Source organism: Catharus ustulatus, chromosome 11 (assembly GCF_009819885.2).
Source record: "Catharus ustulatus isolate bCatUst1 chromosome 11, bCatUst1.pri.v2, whole genome shotgun sequence".
Classification (NCBI taxonomy): Eukaryota; Metazoa; Chordata; class Aves; order Passeriformes; family Turdidae; genus Catharus; species Catharus ustulatus.
The window spans coordinates 21,892,139-21,910,358 of NC_046231.1; the positions used below are offsets into that span (position 1 = coordinate 21,892,139).

General features: G+C 55.4%; 1 protein-coding gene and 1 long non-coding RNA gene across 6 annotated transcripts in view; one reads left to right on the plus strand and one right to left on the minus strand.

Annotated features, from left to right (window-relative positions):
* Positions 1-18,220, plus strand: part of ZFHX3 (zinc finger homeobox 3) — a 380,864-nt gene that overhangs the window by 253,932 nt on the left and 108,712 nt on the right. Inside the window, exon 1 of one of the 5 annotated variants that reach the window (XM_033069699.2) lies at positions 6,962-8,474. The exons of the other annotated variants lie outside the window; for them this stretch is intronic. The gene's annotated coding sequence lies outside the window, so the exon portion shown is untranslated. Of the gene's footprint in view, positions 1-6,961; positions 8,475-18,220 lie in introns of those variants that run through there. 5 annotated transcript variants of the gene reach the window in all.
* LOC117001395 lies at positions 759-3,325 on the minus strand. The gene is made up of 3 exons (XR_004419041.2): positions 2,923-3,325; positions 1,700-1,964; positions 759-1,051 (listed from the first exon to the last, which is right to left on the minus strand). It is a non-coding gene; the product is annotated as an uncharacterized LOC117001395 (long non-coding RNA).

An 18,220-nucleotide genomic window follows, 5' to 3' on the forward strand; every position in this document is an offset into this window, starting at 1 on the left:
GCTGCGGGGGACGTGGCTGCAATCACAGCCCGGGCCCCCAGTTTGAGCTGCGCCGCTGCCGCCGCCGCAAATGTCAGATGTGCTCATGTTAAATACAGGTAACGGCGGCTCCTGCACACAGCTTGTCTGATGAATTTTGCATCTCGTGTTTGTGATTTTTCTGTGCAAAGAAGTGCAGGTTTTAGAGGAATAAGAGCAGATATTTACAAAGAGATAACGATGAACTGTTTGATTAACTGCAGCAAAGATGCTATGTCAGATCCGATTTCTCACTGCTTACAGCGCGGGGCTGGAGGACGTGGTTACTCTACAGTAAGTGCAGCTGCTTCTGCTGCTGCTTAACTTGGTGAATAATTCAATGCAGACTTTCCTGCAAATCTCCAGCTTAATTCTGAAATAAGTCGGAGGGAAAGAAGGCTGTTGGACTATTTTCCAAGGAGCATTTGGTACCTGGCTGGCACAGATGAGAGGGTTGCATTGCTGCCACTGCTGCTGTGCCAGCCCCTGGCCTGACAGACCCACACCACCCCCCAGACAAGCCAAGGTGTCTTGGTCTCCCTGCTGGCACACTCTGAATTTTGTGGAAATCACCCCGTAGTCCAGAATTCTTCTCAATGCTGAAAACATGGGTTTTTTTCCCTAATTCTGGGGGAACTGTAATTTTATTTTGTAACTTATTTCCCTCTTTTTTTCCCCTTTAAGATGGTTCCCAAGAATTTATTGTGGGATTTTTCATTTAAAATAGTTTTCATGGGAAATTACTGTGACAGTGATTTAATTGTTTAATTAAAATCTGACATTGATGACAACATAAATACAATAGGCACGAGGTGATACAGGCATTAAATAAGTGCAATTGTAGAATACATCCATAGAGTACTCTGAGCACATGGAGCCGCTCACAAAGAAATGATGTTCAATATTTATCAGGTTAGTGACTCCTAATTAAATGCCAAGACTTTTTTCTTCATTTCTCTCAAAAAGCCAAGAAACATATAGATGTATTCCAAGTGTTTATTTCCATGGCAAACACATCCACTTGAGTTACGGCCTGCAAAACAAGCAAATGCACGTTACAGCCCTGCTGTCTGACCGAGGGGTGTTTACCCAGCCTCACTGCAGCAGCCTTGCCAGCTTTGGGGACAGCTGGAATAGCCCACAGAGGTCCTGTCACTCCCACTGCCTGGAGCACGATGTCTTTTAATAATCAGGTAAAATCCCACAAACATATTGGAGACAAAAGAATAAATGTTCCTTTGAACATCCCCCCCAGCCCAAACCTCCCCACATCCTACAGCATTTCTTCTGGAGCAGCAGTCTGTCCCCTCTAGCATCCCCATGTCTCAGGAATAAGGGCAGCAGCCCCCCCAGTAAGTGAGGCAAACATGACTCCAGAAGAAATCCCTGCTCTCTGCCTGAAATTGCTCAGCAGTGTGGCTCTCCAGCCGTGCTGCATTTTTGCATCCCAACAATGACTGTGCTGCTGCTGGAATATCCCTTGCCATGCTTCTTGCTGGGCGTCTCTAAATGGTATCAACTCACTTCTGCGGCTCAGCAAGCCCCGTGCAATCCATCGCTGCCCTTTCCCCTTCCCAACCCACAACAAACGCATCTGCTCCAGCTCCAGTCCCCCCAGCCTTCCCCCCTTCTCCAGCTCAACTCCACACAAACAAACTTTCCAAAGGAAAGGCTAGCTTACCTGGCCAACGCTTTGGGCATGGAGTCGTACAAACTGATCAAGGCAGACATCCTAACTCCAGCCCAGGGATTTGATTGCAAATTTCCATTGCAAAGGAGCAGAGGGAACTGGAAATCTGACAAATGCCTTCAAATTGACCTGTGTTTCCACAATGCACGCAGTGTTTAAAATGAATGGCAGACTTTATCATTTGGAGCTCCTTCAAGGACTCTGGCCTTCCACGCTTTGTTCTGATTCTTCAGACACATTTCCAAGAAGCACACAGCTATGGAAGTGGATGACATTACGGAGACTTTTTCTAAGCTGGATCTCCCCCTTCCCAACAATAATTTTTTAAAGCCTGGATTTTAAAAGATAGCCTGGAACTTTTGTCAGCTCTCCCCGTACATCAGCCTCTCGTGCCCCGTCAGCCTCTGGCACGGCAGAGCCTTGGCCCAGTCCCCCCGTGCTGGGCGGCGAGCAGCGGGATTTGCTCAAGGATCCCTAAAAATTGCGCCGAGCCCAGTGTTGTCACCACAGCCCTGTGCAAATGCAGCCCACCCCTGCCTCCTGAGCCCCTCCTGAGCCCCTGGCAGCCAGGTCACGTCTCCAGGGGAGCACCTGATCTCCCTGCAGAACCCAGGGAACCGGAGCTGCTCACCCCCGTGTCACACGTTAGAGATAACAACCGTTCTTGCTAAGAGTCCTGTCCAGAAAGCCACATTCGCTGCCTTGGAAAAACATTTTGCTTCAAAGTTGTTCCTCTTAATTTGTATACATTTCTACAAATAATAACTTCCCTTTAAAGCGCCGCTATTTGTTCCGTCTGTTCAAAATAACATAGAAATGAAATGATTCAAATCTTTGCGCAAATACATCAGATATATGCCATGAGACAAAAAAATGGGTTAATCTAATAATTCAGCTGTGTCTTTAGCAAGTTTCCTATGGGAAAAATCAGTCTTATTTTCCCTGCAGATCTGATACTAAGAGCTTCTTTCTGCTAAGCACATTAACAGCTATTTGAACCCAAAATCCCATCTATGCGTATGCAGAGATACACATATAGAAACAAGAGGCACCCACACAATTACAGATGAGGCTGTATCAAAATTTCTAATTAAAGTAAGGGAAGCCCCTTTTTATATTTTAGCAACCAGATTGTCTTTTTGCCTAGAACAAAGAAATCTTACGGGAAGTAAATTTTTTAGAGGAGACACACGTGCACATACATGTAATCATACCTAACAATTTCTGTACGAATTATCCCTTAATTCCTTGGCTGTGTTTCGGCGTTTGCGTTGTGGTTTATCGGCCGGTCCTGCAGCCGTCACTTGTTCTTCCCTTCTTTTCACACACAGCCTCCCCTCATCACCTCTTTTTGCAACCTGGAAAACTGGGAGCTCTCTCTCTTCCCCCAGCCTCCAGACATCTGTGTCCAGGACGAGGGGCAAACCTCTGCCCTGCGCTCATCTGCTGCTTCCCTTCGCAGCCTGAGCTCCTGCCTTGCCAGGAGGGGAGGGAGAGATGTCCTAGGACTTGACCCCGGGGCAGAGCCTGCTCGGGCTGGAGCAGCTCCCAGGAGGGTGGGGGGGCCGAGGGCGCACGCCCCTCTCCCCGCTTAACCCCTCCGCTGCTCGGGCCGGCCCCGCTCCCGCTCCCGCTCCGCTCCCCGCCGGGCTCGGGCCGGTCCCGGAGCGCAGCGGCGGCGGCGAGGGGCTGCGCGCAGCGCGGCCGGGCGGCAGCGGGATCCGCGAGCAGGGGATGTTTGGTTTGTGTTAACTACCCAGACAGATGCACTTCGGCATGTTTGCCTTTATGGGATCCATATGTTGTCATGGGAAATTAGAGGACAGCGGCGCACAGCTCGAATCGTCGATGCGAGCGCACAGAGGCTCCGGGGGCTCAGCCCGCGCCGCTCCCGTCCCTGCGGAGCTGCCTGGTTCTGGAGCATCCCCGGCCGCTCCTCCGCTCCCCAACTGCCCCACGCGCGTCCGTGCGCCTGCCTCTGCAAAAAGTGCGGCCACAGGCAGCACCCGCAGCCTGGGCCACCAGATCCACAGCCTCAGGGAAAAGAGGCACTTTTCTAAGTTATCCCAAGTGCTAAAGACAAGGGTTACTTTATCCTCGCCTCAACTTCTTCCTCAAGCCACGTTTGGTTCACGTTCAGCAAGAACAACAGCTACAAATTACATGCACCTTCCCAGGCAGTACACCAAGCAGCCCCGAAAAATTATGATTCCCAACAGGGCTCCAGGGTTTGGGGCTTGGTTGGTTTTTGTTTTGGATTTTTTTTTTTTTGCTTGGGCTTTTTGTTTTTTTTAGGGTTCAGGCTTTTTAAAATTTTTTTTTTTAAAGATGAGTACATTTACAATTATTCTCCCATAAAGCCAGACAGACATGTATCAAGCAGGGACTGAGAGGTTTTTAAGGGCAGCTTTTAAATGCAAACTGGTCCCCTGTGTAGTCAGCCCGAGCAGCAGGACTCCCACAGAGCACGCCGGGGTCACTGGGCACACCAGGGCTGCAGGTACAACATCCACAGAACCGTGGCACCTCTCCAACCCTGACTCCTCAAACCTGCGACTTTCTCCCCAATGCAAGACACTTCCAGCAAGGCATCGACAGTACAGTCAAATTCTGATCACCCATCCTCTTCCTTCACCCCAGCCCACTTAAAGGGACTTGTCAAAATCCCAAATGTCAACCCCCACGTTAAGAAATAGGGAAAGCTCAAGACATTTCATTTTAATAGGTACTAACAAACATGCAGTTTATTACCTTGCAGTATAAAATACATCTACATTAAGGTTCTCCCAAATGGAAAAACTGACCGCAACTGCATTCCTTGTTCAGAGCTATGAAACAAACCAGGAAGATAATTATTTGAGTTATTATGAAAATTTAAAAAAAATACAAAAGAAAAAGAAAAGGTTAAAAAAAGGCAAAAAAACAAAGGAAAAAAAAAAGAGCTTCTTTAGATTTTTCAAGACATGATTTAATTTAGATGCATAGAAAGATGGAAAAAAACCATATTCCTGAAGCCTGGGTAGAGGTTCTTTACTGGTTCACCTCCTCCTAAAATTCAAATCCCTCGTTCCCAGCGATCATCTACATTTCTTGCTAGGGCTGGAACGGGGAGGGACAAGCTCCTGGAAATAAAAAATTTTAAATAATAATCGGACATGGACCCGAGCAGAAAGTGAAAAACGTTACCGTTAGGCTGGAGAAATATTTATTTAATCAAAGCAGAGGTTCTGGTGGGACTGGAGGAATGTTGCATCCTCTCCTTAAAAAAAAAAAAAAAAAAAAAAGAAAAAAAAAGAAAAAAAAAAAAAGAAAAAAGGGGGGAAAAAGAGGAGGGGGGTGGGGGGAAGAAAAGAGAAAGCAAGAAAGAAAAAAGGCAGAGGCACAGCCGCCTCCTGGAGTTCCCCATTGTCCGGGGCTATAGAGAGCCCCAGAATGGCATTAAACTCACAAAAGGCACATTGTGCGGGGGACAAAAAAAGCCCCTTCTTCTACAATAACTTTTAGCTTCTTATTTTTAGAAAATGACAAAGCTGTTGCCAGCGATGGCTGGTGAAACCTGTAGCCCGGCTCCCAGCGCGGCTGGCCGCGGCCGCATTGATCCGCCGGCCCGCTCGGAGCGGCGGCCGCCAAGTTTGAACGGGGCCGGGCCGCGCCGCGGGGATGCTGCGGGGATGCTGCGGGCGGCGGCGGCGGGGCCGGCGCGCAAAGTTGCGCTCGCTGCCGGACGCAACTTTCCCGGCGGCTCCCGGGGAAACTTCGGCGGCGGCGGCGGCGGCGGGGGTCGGCCCGCCCCGGCTCTGCCCTGCGCGGGGCGGCGCGGCCCCGCCCGGGGCGCGGGGGCAGGTGGCCCCGCGGAGGTCCCGCGGAGCGGAGCGGTGCGGAGCGGAGCCGCCGGCCGGCCCCGCGCCCCCTGCCCTGCCCGGCACGGCCCGGCACAGCACGGCTCGGCGCTGCGCGGGGCAGCGCGGCGGGGCGCGGAGCGGGGCCGGGCCGGGCCCCCCCGCCGCGGGCTGGGGGCCGGCCGCTTGCCCCAAGTTTCGGTGCGGCGCCGCCGCCGCCGCGCTCCCCCCGCCCGCTCCTGCGCGCTCGCTCCCTCCCCCGCCGCCTGGGCTGAATCTTATTGATCCAGAAGGTGGCTAATTAGCCCTTCCCGTCGTGCCTGGGTAATGAGGCACATGCGCACTGCACTAATCAGCCATTTTTTGCAGGAAACTAATTAGCAGAATAAAGATCCAAAGAGTTTTTTTTCTTCCCAATCATCAGATCTGAGTCCGGGCGCTTCCTGCTCCGGCGACCGCCAGCCCCGCCGCCCGCTCCGCGCCCGCCGCCCGCTCCGCTCCGCGCCCGCCGCTCCGCCCCGACCCGCCGCCGCCGCTGCTGCTGCCGCCGCCCGCGGCCCCCTCTCTCCGGGGGGCTGCAAACTCCCCGACAACGATGCTGCTGCTGGGCAGCGGCGGCGGCGGCGGCGGCTCCCGCTCGGCTCCGGCTGCTGCCCCCGGCTCCCGCTGCTGCTGCCCCGGGCCCCTCCGCGGAGCCCCGCGCTCCTGCCGCCGCAGCCGCCGCAGCCTGCATGGGATCTGTAGCCCCCGCGCCGCCGCCCGGGATTAAAAGCGCCGCCGCCGCCGGAGCAGCGACCGCGTAAGTGGCAACTTTTCTGCCCTGTCCCCCGCTCGGGCTCCTCCTGCTCGGGGCGCCCGGGCTGCTTTGCATGGGGCTGGTCCGGCCCCCCCTCCCGTCCGCTCCCACCCACCGCCCCGGATCCCCCAGCAAACTTTGTGTGCCGCTCGCCGTCCCGGAGCCCCGCCGCCGCCGCCGCCGGGGACGCGCAGGTGCCGGCGCCGCGGGGGCCGCTCCGCGCCCGCGGACCCCCCCCCCCGCCCCGCCCGCCGGCCATGGCCGCGGGGCGCGCAGCGAGCGCCGGGGGCCCGGCCGCTTTGTGCGCGGCGGGGCCGGCGCTGGGGGCCCGGCCTGCGCCGAGCCCGCGCCCCCCGGGACCCCGCCGGGCCGCGGCCGCTCCGCGCCGGGGACGCGCCGCAAAACAAAGGGGCGAAGAAAGTGCCGAAAACTGCCCCGGCGGCGGCGGCGGCGGCGGGCCCGGCCCCGCGGAGCCCCGCACCCCGCGGAGCCCCGCGGCCCGCACGGCCTGGCCGCGCACGGGAACGGCGATTCCCGTTCCCCGCGGGCGGCGCGGTGCGGGAGCGCGGCGGGGGCGGGCGGCACCGCAGGCCGAGCCCGCTCGGGGCCGGGGTTAATGACTCGGGGCTGCGGCGCCCGGCGCTTATCGCACTACGTGGAACGCGGGTCGCTGTCGGTCCCCGCCGGGACCCGCCGCGCTCGGGTTCCCGCTGCCGCACGCTCGCTCCGAGGGGATCGTGTGTGTCTCTGTGTGTGTGTGCCCTGGCTGTGCACCGCGTGCGTGGGTGCCACGCACACGCGGGATTCGGACTGTGAATTATTTATAATTTGGGTTGCGTTTGTGTCTTTGTCTTTTTTTTTTTTTTTTTTAATTATTCAGTTTCACTCGCCCACCACCACCCCCCCACACCCCCTTTTTCTTTTGAAACAAACAAACAGAAATTGATTCCGAGCAAGGTCTGTTTCTTTCTCCCGCTGTGCTCGGGGTTGCTCTCGGTATGTCCTGGACTCTAACGCAACCGTGTCCCCTCTGCGCCGGCTGTCTGTCTTTCTCCTCTTCTTGCTCCTGTTTAATATGGAGCAATTTTCTGGAGACTCGGTGACTCCCTCCTTAGGGTCACATTGAGTTCGAATACGACTGAAGGTGCAGGAATCCTGCAACGGAGGAAATAAGAGAATAGAGAAAATGGGGTCAAGTTGGCTGCTTAGAGGCCAAAACTCCCATAGCTGCCTTTAAAAATATATGTATAATATTTGGCTTTCCTCGCTGTATTACGGATTGCAGAGCTTCCCCTTTCAGGTATTTTCCTTACAGCTTAAAGCCCTCGCTTCCTTTTGCCTCCCCCCCACACCCTCCCCCTGTTAGGGGAGAAAGGGGGGGGGGAGGGAAAATAAGAGGAAAAGAAATGGGGGGGGAGAGAGGGGAAAAAATAAAACCCATTGAGTTTAGGCAAATAAGGTTTGGTCTCCGTATCCTATTACAAAGCACTTTGAATATGCAAGACATCACACAAGACCAGTTATTCCAGTTACGACAAACTTAAAAAGAGAAAAAAGCGAGGCATGTTTAGATTGCAATTTGTTAGAGCAAGATCTGTATTTAAAATTCCATCTTTTAAATATTTTTTTTTTCTAGCCTTGCTTTATATCCAGCCTTTTCTGATGTCTGGGTTGGGTTTTTGTTTTTGGGGCTTGTTTTTTTTAGGGTTTTTTGCATTATTATTATTAAAATCTTTCCATCGAGTTTAGGAAGACCGCTGCGAGCAACACATTTTCTGTATTTTTGTTCCTGTATCTCGGAGGAGAGTTGGCAGGGATTCTGTGGTTTGCAGTTACACAATATGTTATCATGTTTTTAATCACTAAATCATTGCAGTGGTTATAGATTTACAGTCTTAGGGTATTACCGAGCGGCGCGGCGCAGCCCGTGTGTGCGGGGACATACGAGAGCATGCCGTTAACATGCTCGTGAACTTTGCTTTTAAATCATTTCCCGGCCGAGCCGCGGAAGAGTGCGGAGCCAGCGTTTTGGCATCACCCCTCCACGCACTTGAGGAAAGTTTGTGCAAGCCTCCCGGCAGGGCAGGAGCTCCGATGGGCGTCGTGCGCGCCCTGTCCGGCGGCGCTGGCGGTAAGCGGCGGGTCAGGGGGCGCGAGGGGAGCCCACTGGGCCGGGGCCGCCACCTGCGTGGCCAGGGGGACCGGGGCCGCCCCACCGGCCGCCCTCTGCTCCCGGTTCCCCCTTTATTATGTAACAGAGCCCTCGGCAGCATTAAAAATTCAGCATTACAAGCTGATTGTAATGCTCCCTCATTAGGGAGCACTGTCTGGTCCGGCTCTGAGCGTGGCTTTTCGGTGCGGCGGAGGCCGGGGAGCGGCCGGGTGGGGGGAGCGGGGTGTCGCAGGCCCCCAGAGCAGGATCACGCTGGGCTCCCCAGCGCCGTGGAGCACCAGGGCCAGGCCCAGGGCTCGCCAGGGTTCCGCTCCGCCGGCAGGCGAGGGCTTTCCCCTGTGCGGCTGCCTGAGCTGCCTCCTGCCCGGTCCCGCTCCGCAGGCTGCCGTCCACTGGAACAAAAGCAAAGAAAAGGCACACTCGAGGGGAGCGAAACTCTGCATCTGGCCCCAGAAGTTGCTTTGCTGTATTTGTATTTTTTTCCTCCTCCTCTTTTCTTTTCTAACGCGGTCATTTTGTGAGCAGAGGGCAGCAGGAAGTTGGCTCCAGCCCCTCTCCGGCGCAGCAGTGCCGGCCGCAGCAGCTCTGGTCCTTTGCTGCCCACCCTCCGGACCCTCCCTCCCACCCTGCCGCCGCCTTTTGTTCCCGCAGGACCGAGCCAAGGTGCTGCTCGTGGGCCGAGGCGCTGCGGGCGGCCCCGTGCGCCTGGCACCGCGGCCTGGCCTTGTCGTGGCCGCTGTCACACCGGGGCCTGGCCGTGGCTGCTCTGACAAAAGCGGAGGCGTGTGTCCCTCTTTCATCTCTCTGCCTGCCCTGACCCCCGCCCCGGTTGCTGTCGGTGTCGTGCTGGAGGCCGGGAGCGGCAGATTTGCTTTGGGCCTGGCCAGTGGTTGAACGGCTGCAGCAGGAATCGCCGAGTCCCAAACTGATGGACGCGCAGCTGGCTGCGTCAGCCCCCCCATTAACACCTCCTTCCGCTTTCCAAAATAACAGTAATAGCAATAATAATAATAAAAAAAATGCTGCGTGGAGAAGCAGAAAAAGGACTGGTGGGCTTTTACATCAACTTTATTCGCACACCGTGTTTTGTTCTGCGGGGGCTCGATCCCTTGTGGGAGCGTTTCCTTGCCAGCGTTGCTTTCTCGTCTGCGGTTGGGAGAGTTTTCGGCAACCATCTTCTGTGGGTGCTGGCGTGCGCCGGCCCTGCCGGGCTGGAGGTGTGTTTGTGCTGCGGAGATCGATTCCGGAGGGCCGGGCTCGGGAGAGGCTGAGCGTTCCACAGCTCCTGCATCCATCCCTTGGGCAGAGCGCGGCCAAGGTTTGGCCTTTGTGCGGCGTTGGGGGCCGTGTGCCAGCGGGTGCGCCCGGCTGGCAGGAGAAGTGGGCTGTGAACAAAGCCGGGTCACGGCAGGTCCCTGTGGCCCAGCGCGTGCCGGACCCTGTGCCGCTCGCCGGCTCCTGCCACTGCTGGCCGTGGGGGCTCCGGCCTGGGAGCGGCCCTGGGGCACGGCAGGTGCCTGTGGGGCTGTCCCCACCGCGCTGCTCCTGTTCCCCAAGGGTGGGTCATCCCCACGCCACCTGGAGCCATGGGGAGGCTGGCCATCCCTGGGGACATGCAGGGGGGGCCTGGAGAGAGGAGCTCCTCTCTGGGGAGCTGGGCTGCCCTTCTCTCCTCCCTCCCTCCTGGACAGCCAAAATTGAGGCTGGGTGTCCGGCACATGGCAGCAGCGGTGGGGCTGTCGAGGGCTGTCGTGGCAGGAGAGTGGGAATCAAAACATCTGTGTGCAGGCCTGGGCGCCGCAGCCTCTAATGGTTTTGACGGAGCTGTTGTGGTCTGTTGTCTGGAAAATCTGCATTCTGCGCCGTGCCCGAGGGGGCCGCGGCACCGCAGACCGTGGCGGTACCTAAATATAACCACCGAGGGGTGAGGTGAGGGCAGCGGGAGCAGGCCGCCCGCTCGCCTTCTGCTTTGTCTCTGATCTGCGATTCAGGCATTTTGGTTTGCTCCCGAGGTTGGGTTTGTGTGTAGGCAGGGATTGGAGAAATAGATAAATTCCAGCTAGTTTGATAAAAAAAAAAAGAAAAAGAACAACAAGACTGGGTGGATGAGTCGGGCTTCCCTGGCTGCAGGCGGCGGTCCTGCTGCTGGACCGGGGATCCCAGCAGCCCTGGCCGCCCCTGCGCTCCTCGCTCCCCTCGGAGATGCTGCGCTCTTGCCGAGGTCTCGCTGCGCCGGCAAGAACCGGAGCTCCCAGCGCACCCTCGCTGGCTGTGCCGGACGGACAGACAGACAGACGTGTCCGTGTGTCGGTGCGGGAGGTGGGTGCTCGTCACCACAGCAACGCTGGCTGTGCCGGGGCCGCGAGCCAGGTGTGTTTTGTGTGCGTGGCAGAGGTGGCTGGAGCGCAGTCCCGCTTCGTCCCCGCACAGAATCATTTTTTGGTTGGGGATGTGAGAGGGGAACTGGGCACAGACCGCAGCTGGCGGTGGCTGCCACCACGTTGCAGGCGCTGCTGAGGTGCAGGGACAGCGGGATGGGAGCGGGTGCTGCTGGCAGGCTGCGGCCACCCGGCTTTGCCCTTGAGTTTGCTGCTGGGAGAGACACTTGGCTGTTGATTGTAATTTCATTATGTCACAAGTGCCAAACATGCCTCTCGCTATGAAAAGGCAAAGAGGACCAGCAGTATTTTTCTTTTTTCTCCCCTGGAAAACAAACATGGCACAGTGTTCTGAGCTGTGTGGTGCGTGTTACTGTTGAACGTGAGGATGCTGGCCCTGTGGTGACCAGGCTTTCAGGTATCAAATCTGGTGAGGGCTGAGCTGTGCAGGTTCCTTGGCAGTAATGCTGGAACAGACAATGTGCTTGGCAGCTCTGGTAAAAGGTTTTTTCCTGTCCTCCACTGCCCTGGTGTCTGGGAAAGCAGAGCCTGCAGGGCCTGTAACACGTTAGCTCTCAGGGTTTGTTTCCATGGCCCAAGCGTGGCTGCTGAAGCACTGGGCCCCTGCCCAGGGAAGATGTGAGCTGTTCCCAAACCCTCAGGTCCCAACAGCAGGGTACCTTGTGTCCTGCCTCGGGCTTCCAGCCACGCTCTCCTGGCTGGTGGCAGCCTGGCTCCAGAATGGCTGGGTGGCTCAGTTGGGGTTAAGCCCTCCTTCCACGCTGCCTTGTGCAAACACACCGGCGCTCGGCGCGGAGCTCAGCGCACAAATGGAACTGCTGACGGCATCGTGGCAGGGATGCGCTTGGTCCTGCCGGGTCGGGCGCCGGGTTCCCTGAGTGACTGACGTGTGGTGTGGTGGGCTCACAGGGTTTTGGTGTTGTCCTTATGATGGAGCTGGGTGAAGGAGGGGAGGTGAGGAGGCACAGCTGGTCGAGCTGCCATCAGGTGCAGGTGGTTTGGGCTGAAGAGCGCAGTCAGGTGCGTGGTGTTTGAGATGATGCAGAATCTGGGACTCCTTGCCCAGGGTGTGTTTGCTGAGGTGCCATGTGGTGAGAGAGCGTGTCGGCAGGCCTGGAGGTCGGTTCAGGAGACTGAGCAGGGAACTGCATGGAGCTGCTTGGTGTCTCAGGCACGGGTTTGAGAGCTGCAGAGTCTGCAAAGCAGCCTTGCTCCTGCCGTGTGAAGGTATTCCGGGTTTGGGCTGTGCACAGCAGCTTGTGCGTTTGTGCTGTAGCTCTGGTGTTGCAGAGGCTGGGGCCCAGCCCCTCGGGCAGCTCGGCAGCAGAGCAGGGCTGTGCCGTGCTGGGCTGCAGGAGGTTCCTGCAGGATGATGTGGAGGCGATGCTGCCGGGCTCTGGTTGCTGGGCTGTGCAGTGCTGGACAGGGCTGGGTGCCAGTGCCAGCGCAGGAGCCGCTCTCGGGCGAGCTGCAGCAGTGTGCTGGTGGCACTGGAGCGGTGCTGCCGGGTGGTCCTTGCTCCTGGTGCGTGTCTCCTGCTCGGGCTGAGGCCGCTTTGTGCTGTGGCACGCGGGTGAGCCAAGGGCAGGGAGCGGAGGGCAGGCGGCCACCACGTCCCCATGTCCTTGCGCAGTTCCCACCGCAGCCCCTGACTGTGCCAGACAGAACTGTAGATGTCAGGCTTTGCACAGAAAGGAGAGCGGGGAGGGAGGGCGAGGAGGAGGCACAAGCGCGCAGCAGCAGGGCTGTGAGGTTCAAATTAACCTTGTGCTTTGTTGGTGGGGAAGCGAGGCGCCCCGGCCGCCAGCACACTGCAGCCCCACTGCCATTCATACCCAGCTGTGGCCAGGAGCAGGGCCTGGGGCATCCCTCCCCACTGCTGGGGACAGGGGCCAGCAGGTGCCCAGGACTGTGCTGGGCCCAGACACTGGAGATGAAGGCGCCCGGTGGGACTTGGGGCTGGCAGGGCTCACCGTGTCCCCTGTGTGCTGCACTCAGCGCCTTCACAGCTGACCCTGGGGAAGGGGTGCTTGGCCTTTCTCCTGGGAGCTCCTCTGCAGCACCCAGACGTGTGCTCCTACACAGCCACTTCAGGTGTCAGAGCCTAAATTTCTCCTCTTTAATTTTCTCCTGTTAATTTTGTCTCTTTTAGTCTTACATACTTCCTTCCCCAGTTCCTTTCTTCTTGCTGTTTTTCATCTTCCATAGAGACAGTTAAAAGCAGCTTAACACCATGAGCTTGTTTGGAAGTCAAAAGATCCGTTTCAGCTCTGACGCTGACTGGGCAAGACACCAAGTGTTTGCCTCAGCTGGAGGATGAAATGGGATGATGCGTAGTTCACATGCTGGGACTCTAAGTGGGGGTTAATTGTGAAAAATCATAACATGTTTTAAATCCCCAGAGCATTGTTGGATCCGTAAATTTTAAATGGGAGTGCCTGCTGCGCTGGGGACAGCTGTGGAGCAGAGGGATTGTCCAGAGCACCTCAGCAACTCCCAGCAGGATGTCACACTGGAGACCTGTGCTGTGTACTGAGAAATTGACCTGTTCAGTCCTGTTGTATGGCACCATCTCATCCCTCCTGGTGTTTCTGCTTTCTGGGGCACAGAGCACTGGGGTGGAGGACTGGCCGTGCTGGCTGGGGTTTGTAGTCCCAGAGAGTCCAAGTAAAGGCACACGTGAAGGTGTGGGCAGGTGTGTGTTGTGAGCTGCTGTGGCATGGTGCTGGGCTGTGGCACAGCTGCAGGAGCAGCAGCTGGTGGAGCTGGGCTGGCTGTGCTATCCTCAGGGAATAGCACACACTGCCCCACAGCAGGGTGGGTTTTGTGCAGTCCCCACTGGCTGGCAGAGGGCAGAGCAGGTGGTGAGCTGGGCTTTGGTGCCAGCCATGCCCTTTGCTGGCCACAGAGTGCATCGTGAGCTGCGTGCTGCCATGGGATGCCCAGCCCTGGGCAGGGCAGTCAGCACCACGTGCCCTCTGCTATTTCAGAAACAGTTATGGGCCAACAACAGTGCCTGTCTCAAGGAGTTGACACTGATTTTTTTTTCCCTTGCTTGCTTTATCTTAACCAGTCTCTCCACTGTTTCCTCTTTATTTTGGTTTGTATGGGATCCTGGAAATTACCCAGGTGCTGGGTCTGGTGCCAGTGCAGCCCTGTGTGGAAAGCTGCCTTCATGGCAGGCCTGCAGCGGTTTCACCTGGAGCTGCAGATGTGTGAACAGCAGAGCCAAGCTCTGGAAGTGCCCAGGGGATTGCTTGGAGCCCATGCAAGAGGAGGAAGAGGAGGGTTGAGCTCTGGCCTGCTCAGCAGGGGCTGGGGTCAGCCTCACAGGAGGAACAGCAGCACTGAATTCTCTTCCCCTGAAACCTCCCAGCTGTGCCTGGGGCTGCAGACCCGGTTGCCAGAGGCCCCCTGCAAGCTCCTCCAGCTTTTGGCAGAGCAACTGGAAGTGTGCAACCAGCCATGTTCCTCATCTGAGCATCCATTTGTGTCTCTGGAGTGATGGGATGCTCTTTTGGCACCGGAGGTTTCCTCCCTTGAGTCCAGGTAGCCCCTGGCTGTGTGGATGGATGTCTGCTTACTTTAGGCCGGAACTGGATGTCAGGACTCTGGGTTTTTTTTATCCCCCCCAGCAATCTTTTTCTCAGCCCCTCCTTGTTTCTGGGTGTGAAGCCCATGAAGTAGCAGTGGTCAGTGAGATGTGTTTGATGAGTTTCCTCCAGAAGTAATGGCTGTCCTCTGGAGATCTGAAGTTGTCTGCTGCTGGAGAAATGAGTGGAGAGGCGTCGGGCACAGACATGGGCATTTTACTGCTGGTGGTGCTCAGTGGGTCTTCTGCATTTTAAAACAAACCAAAAAAATTGTGGAGAAACAAAAAAGCACTGGCTGCCATTGAAGCATAGTGTACTAGGAGGAGGGGAGGAGTATTGTGGTCACAGTTTTCCCCTGTGCGAATATTTGGGATAGCAAAAGCTGTGCCTTGTTGAAGGCCTTGCTGGACATTGGAGCAGGACTGGGTGGTTTCTCAACTACTGCTTGAATTTTCTTTTGTTGAGCCTCAGCTGTCTCCATTAATGGATGGAGATGTTCCCTGGATGTTGAACAGTTCCAGGAGATGCCCTTGGCTGTGCGTGACCAGCACAGAGGGGATGGGGACTGAGGTCAGCCCCATGGTCCAGGTCACTGTGAGGAGCCCAGGGCAGTTCTGAGTCCCAGAGATGGCTCCTGGCTCCCTGTGACTGGAAATAAAAGGACTGAGAGTCTGAGGGTGCAGATGGTTTACAAAAAAAAGAAAGAAAATGGTAAAATAAAGCTTTATTTTGGTAAAAATAGCTGCAGTGAGTACTGTGGGAGAAAGGACAGAGGTGTTGTTCTTTAATGTTCTCATGGTGTCTTGAGCGTGAAAGTTTTTTTGTTTGGTTGGTTTTGTATTTTAAAGTTCCTTCTTCCTTGTATGAGCCTCTTGCACAGCAGAGGAAGAGAAACTTAACAAAAATAGAGCCTGTGTTTGCCTAAAATGAGGTTGCTGTGGCATGTTTAGGATTCGAGACTGTGACTTTGAAGCTGCCTGCATTTCACGCTGCTGATACCCTTTTAACTGTCTTAGGTAAACAGTGCAGTTGGGCTCTGAGAAGTGTCTGGTGAAAACTGTGCTTGGCTCCTCATTCTGGCTGTTTCAGAGGTTTTCAGAACAAATACCCTCTGCTTACCAGCACTCTTCCTGCTTAGAAAAGTTTGCATTGATTTATTATTATTTTTTCAAAGGATTTACTTGCACATTAGAATGCCCCGTGGACATTATTTTCAGTTCAAGGAGGGTTTATTTTAGTTTGGCTTAATTGAATTGGAAACAGTTACAAGCTGTCCCAAAGCAACTTGATTTCAAACCAAAACAGGAATGTCCTGTTCACAGGAGCAGGTTCACACTGCTGTGTTCACAGGCCTGCACTGAATTCCTCCTGTTTACCTGTGCGTGGGGACTCTTGGCAGGGGAATCGCAGTGAGGGCTCGGTGATGCTGAGCAGGACCTGGTGTCCTGTCTGTGTGTGACACTGACGCTTCTGCCAAGGCCAGCCTTGCCCCGGATGCTTTTCCTTTTGCTGACACTGAGCTTTGGGGCAGTGGTATGGGGAACTAGTTTAGGGAAGGGACCTGGGTCAGAAAAACTGCTAAAGGATGGAGGGAAAAAAAGCTTCCTCAAAATATTTTTATTTTTGGGTATTTTTTTGCCAGCTTCCCAATAATTTGAAATAATTATGCGACAGAGGTTGAAACGGCTTTCTGGAGCAGAGGGGAGCAGGCAGGCAGGACTGAGGACTTTTCCCAGAGGAGCACTCACTCTGCTGTTGCCCCAGCCAAAAGCTTGGTCCCAGTGTGGGGCTGGGACTGAAGTGTGCATTTGGTGGAGGGTGCTTGGGAGAAGGCACTGCTTTTTTTTGGTCTTCATTTTATTACTATTCTGCCTTCTCAGGAGTACAGTATGGTTAAGCTTAGAGGACCCTTGTGCAGCCCTTCCACCTAAGGAAACTGAGCTGTGGCTGAGGCTTAGGCTTAGGCTTAGGCTTAGCTGAAGAATGAGCTCCTTCTGCCATGGAAGGATGAGCCCTCAGAGCATCCTTCTCCTTTTGGGAGCTGTGGCACGGGGAGCTGGGTGAGGTTGCTGGGCTGTGCTGTGGTGAGCAGCTGGGGCTGCTGGCAGCCAGGGCTGGTCCCCGGGCTCAGCTCTGGCCCCGCTCCAGCGCTGCTGCGGGCGCCGTGCCCCGCTGCGTTCCGTGTTCCTGCGAAGCCAGCACCTGGAGCTGCCAGCCTGCACGGCTGCTGTTTGTAGTTTCACCTGCTTAAATAAACAAACAATCTGTTTGCTCCCCTCCACCCCCTTTTCCTCTGCAGCAGCAGTGCCCAGTGCTTCTCTGAAGGATCTGGATCCTGTTCTCTGAGGGGTCCATGCCTGCCCCAGGAGCTCCCTCCTCCACTGTCCAGTGCTCTTTGCAGTTCCAAACCAAATATTTGCTGCAGTGTTTGAAACTGGTTTTGGTTTTATTTAAGCAATTGCCTAATCTCATGTCCAGTGAGTCTGTGCCTTTCTTAGTTTGCAGAGTTCTGGGATGTAGCTGGTGGCAGAGGGGAGGGTGGCTGGGCACACACTGTGCCCTGCCCTGGTGCAGGGTGCAGGCTGTGCTGGCTCTGGGTGTGCTGGCTCTCAGCTGTGCATGTGCAGTGTTCTCTGCCTGCTGGCACGTCAGGTGTGTTTAGACTCCTCTCTGAGGTCTGTCTGCCCATCCACATCCAGGCACCAGCAGTGGGGGCTCTGTTGGGAACATGTTTGTATGGACACCCCTTTTCCTGGTCATTACAGAGGGACTCCTGTGCAAAACCTCCAGATTGGGATTGTTTCCATTGACTGATGATTTCTTGATGGTTTATTCTCTATAAAGTAGTAAAGCAAAATACCATACCCCAGAGTGAAAATGTGATCTTAACTCCCAGATGAGGACAGGCAGAAGTGATTTCTCCTGCACACCCACACTCAAAAGCCAGGATGGTTTCTAAATGGGATGCTGCAGGACCTGAGCACGGGAACAGCTGTTAGAGCTGCTGTGATTTCTTCAGTAATGTCTGTTCTGAAGCCTTGCATTTAGGAGTAAAGAAGTCTAGTGTGGAATGTTTGTGCTGTCGTGCTGTTTCAGTTGAGTCCAGGCTGGGCTGTGTGCTGTGGTGGGAGCTCCTGTGCTGGTCCTGCCTGCTGGCTCAGCCTTGGCTCGTGTTTGGATGTGTCATGCTGCGGCCGAGCCTGGCTGCTGCTGCCTGCAGACAGAGCTGTGGTTTCCAGCTCTGCTCTTCCCCTGTGCACCCCATGGCAGGGCCAGGCTGGGCTGTTTGCTCTCTGCCTCGGCTCATGGCCTGTGCTCGGCGCTGCAGCCATGAGAAACCTGCATTTAATGAAAGTCACCGTGGAAGGGTTCTTGGGATCTTGCCAGTGAGAGTTTCCAATTTAAAATTAGAAATCAGATTTTTTTTTGTTTCTTTTTGTTAAGCCTTGATGGGAACTGGTGGTTGCTGGAGTTTTCTTTTAAATCCTGAGATCTCAGATGAGGGGACTGTGGGGCAGGAACACACAATTAAGCAAAATCCCAAACAGTGGAATTGCAGTTTTTGTCGTTTTGCAAGGGAAAAAGTAGTAAATTTAGTGTAATACCGAGCCCTCAGCAGTAATAAGTGACTCATTAGGCAAATGCAGAGTGTGCTCTGAGTCCATCAGGGTGGTGGCCAGTGTGCAGGGAGGGTCCAGGCTGGGAGGATTGC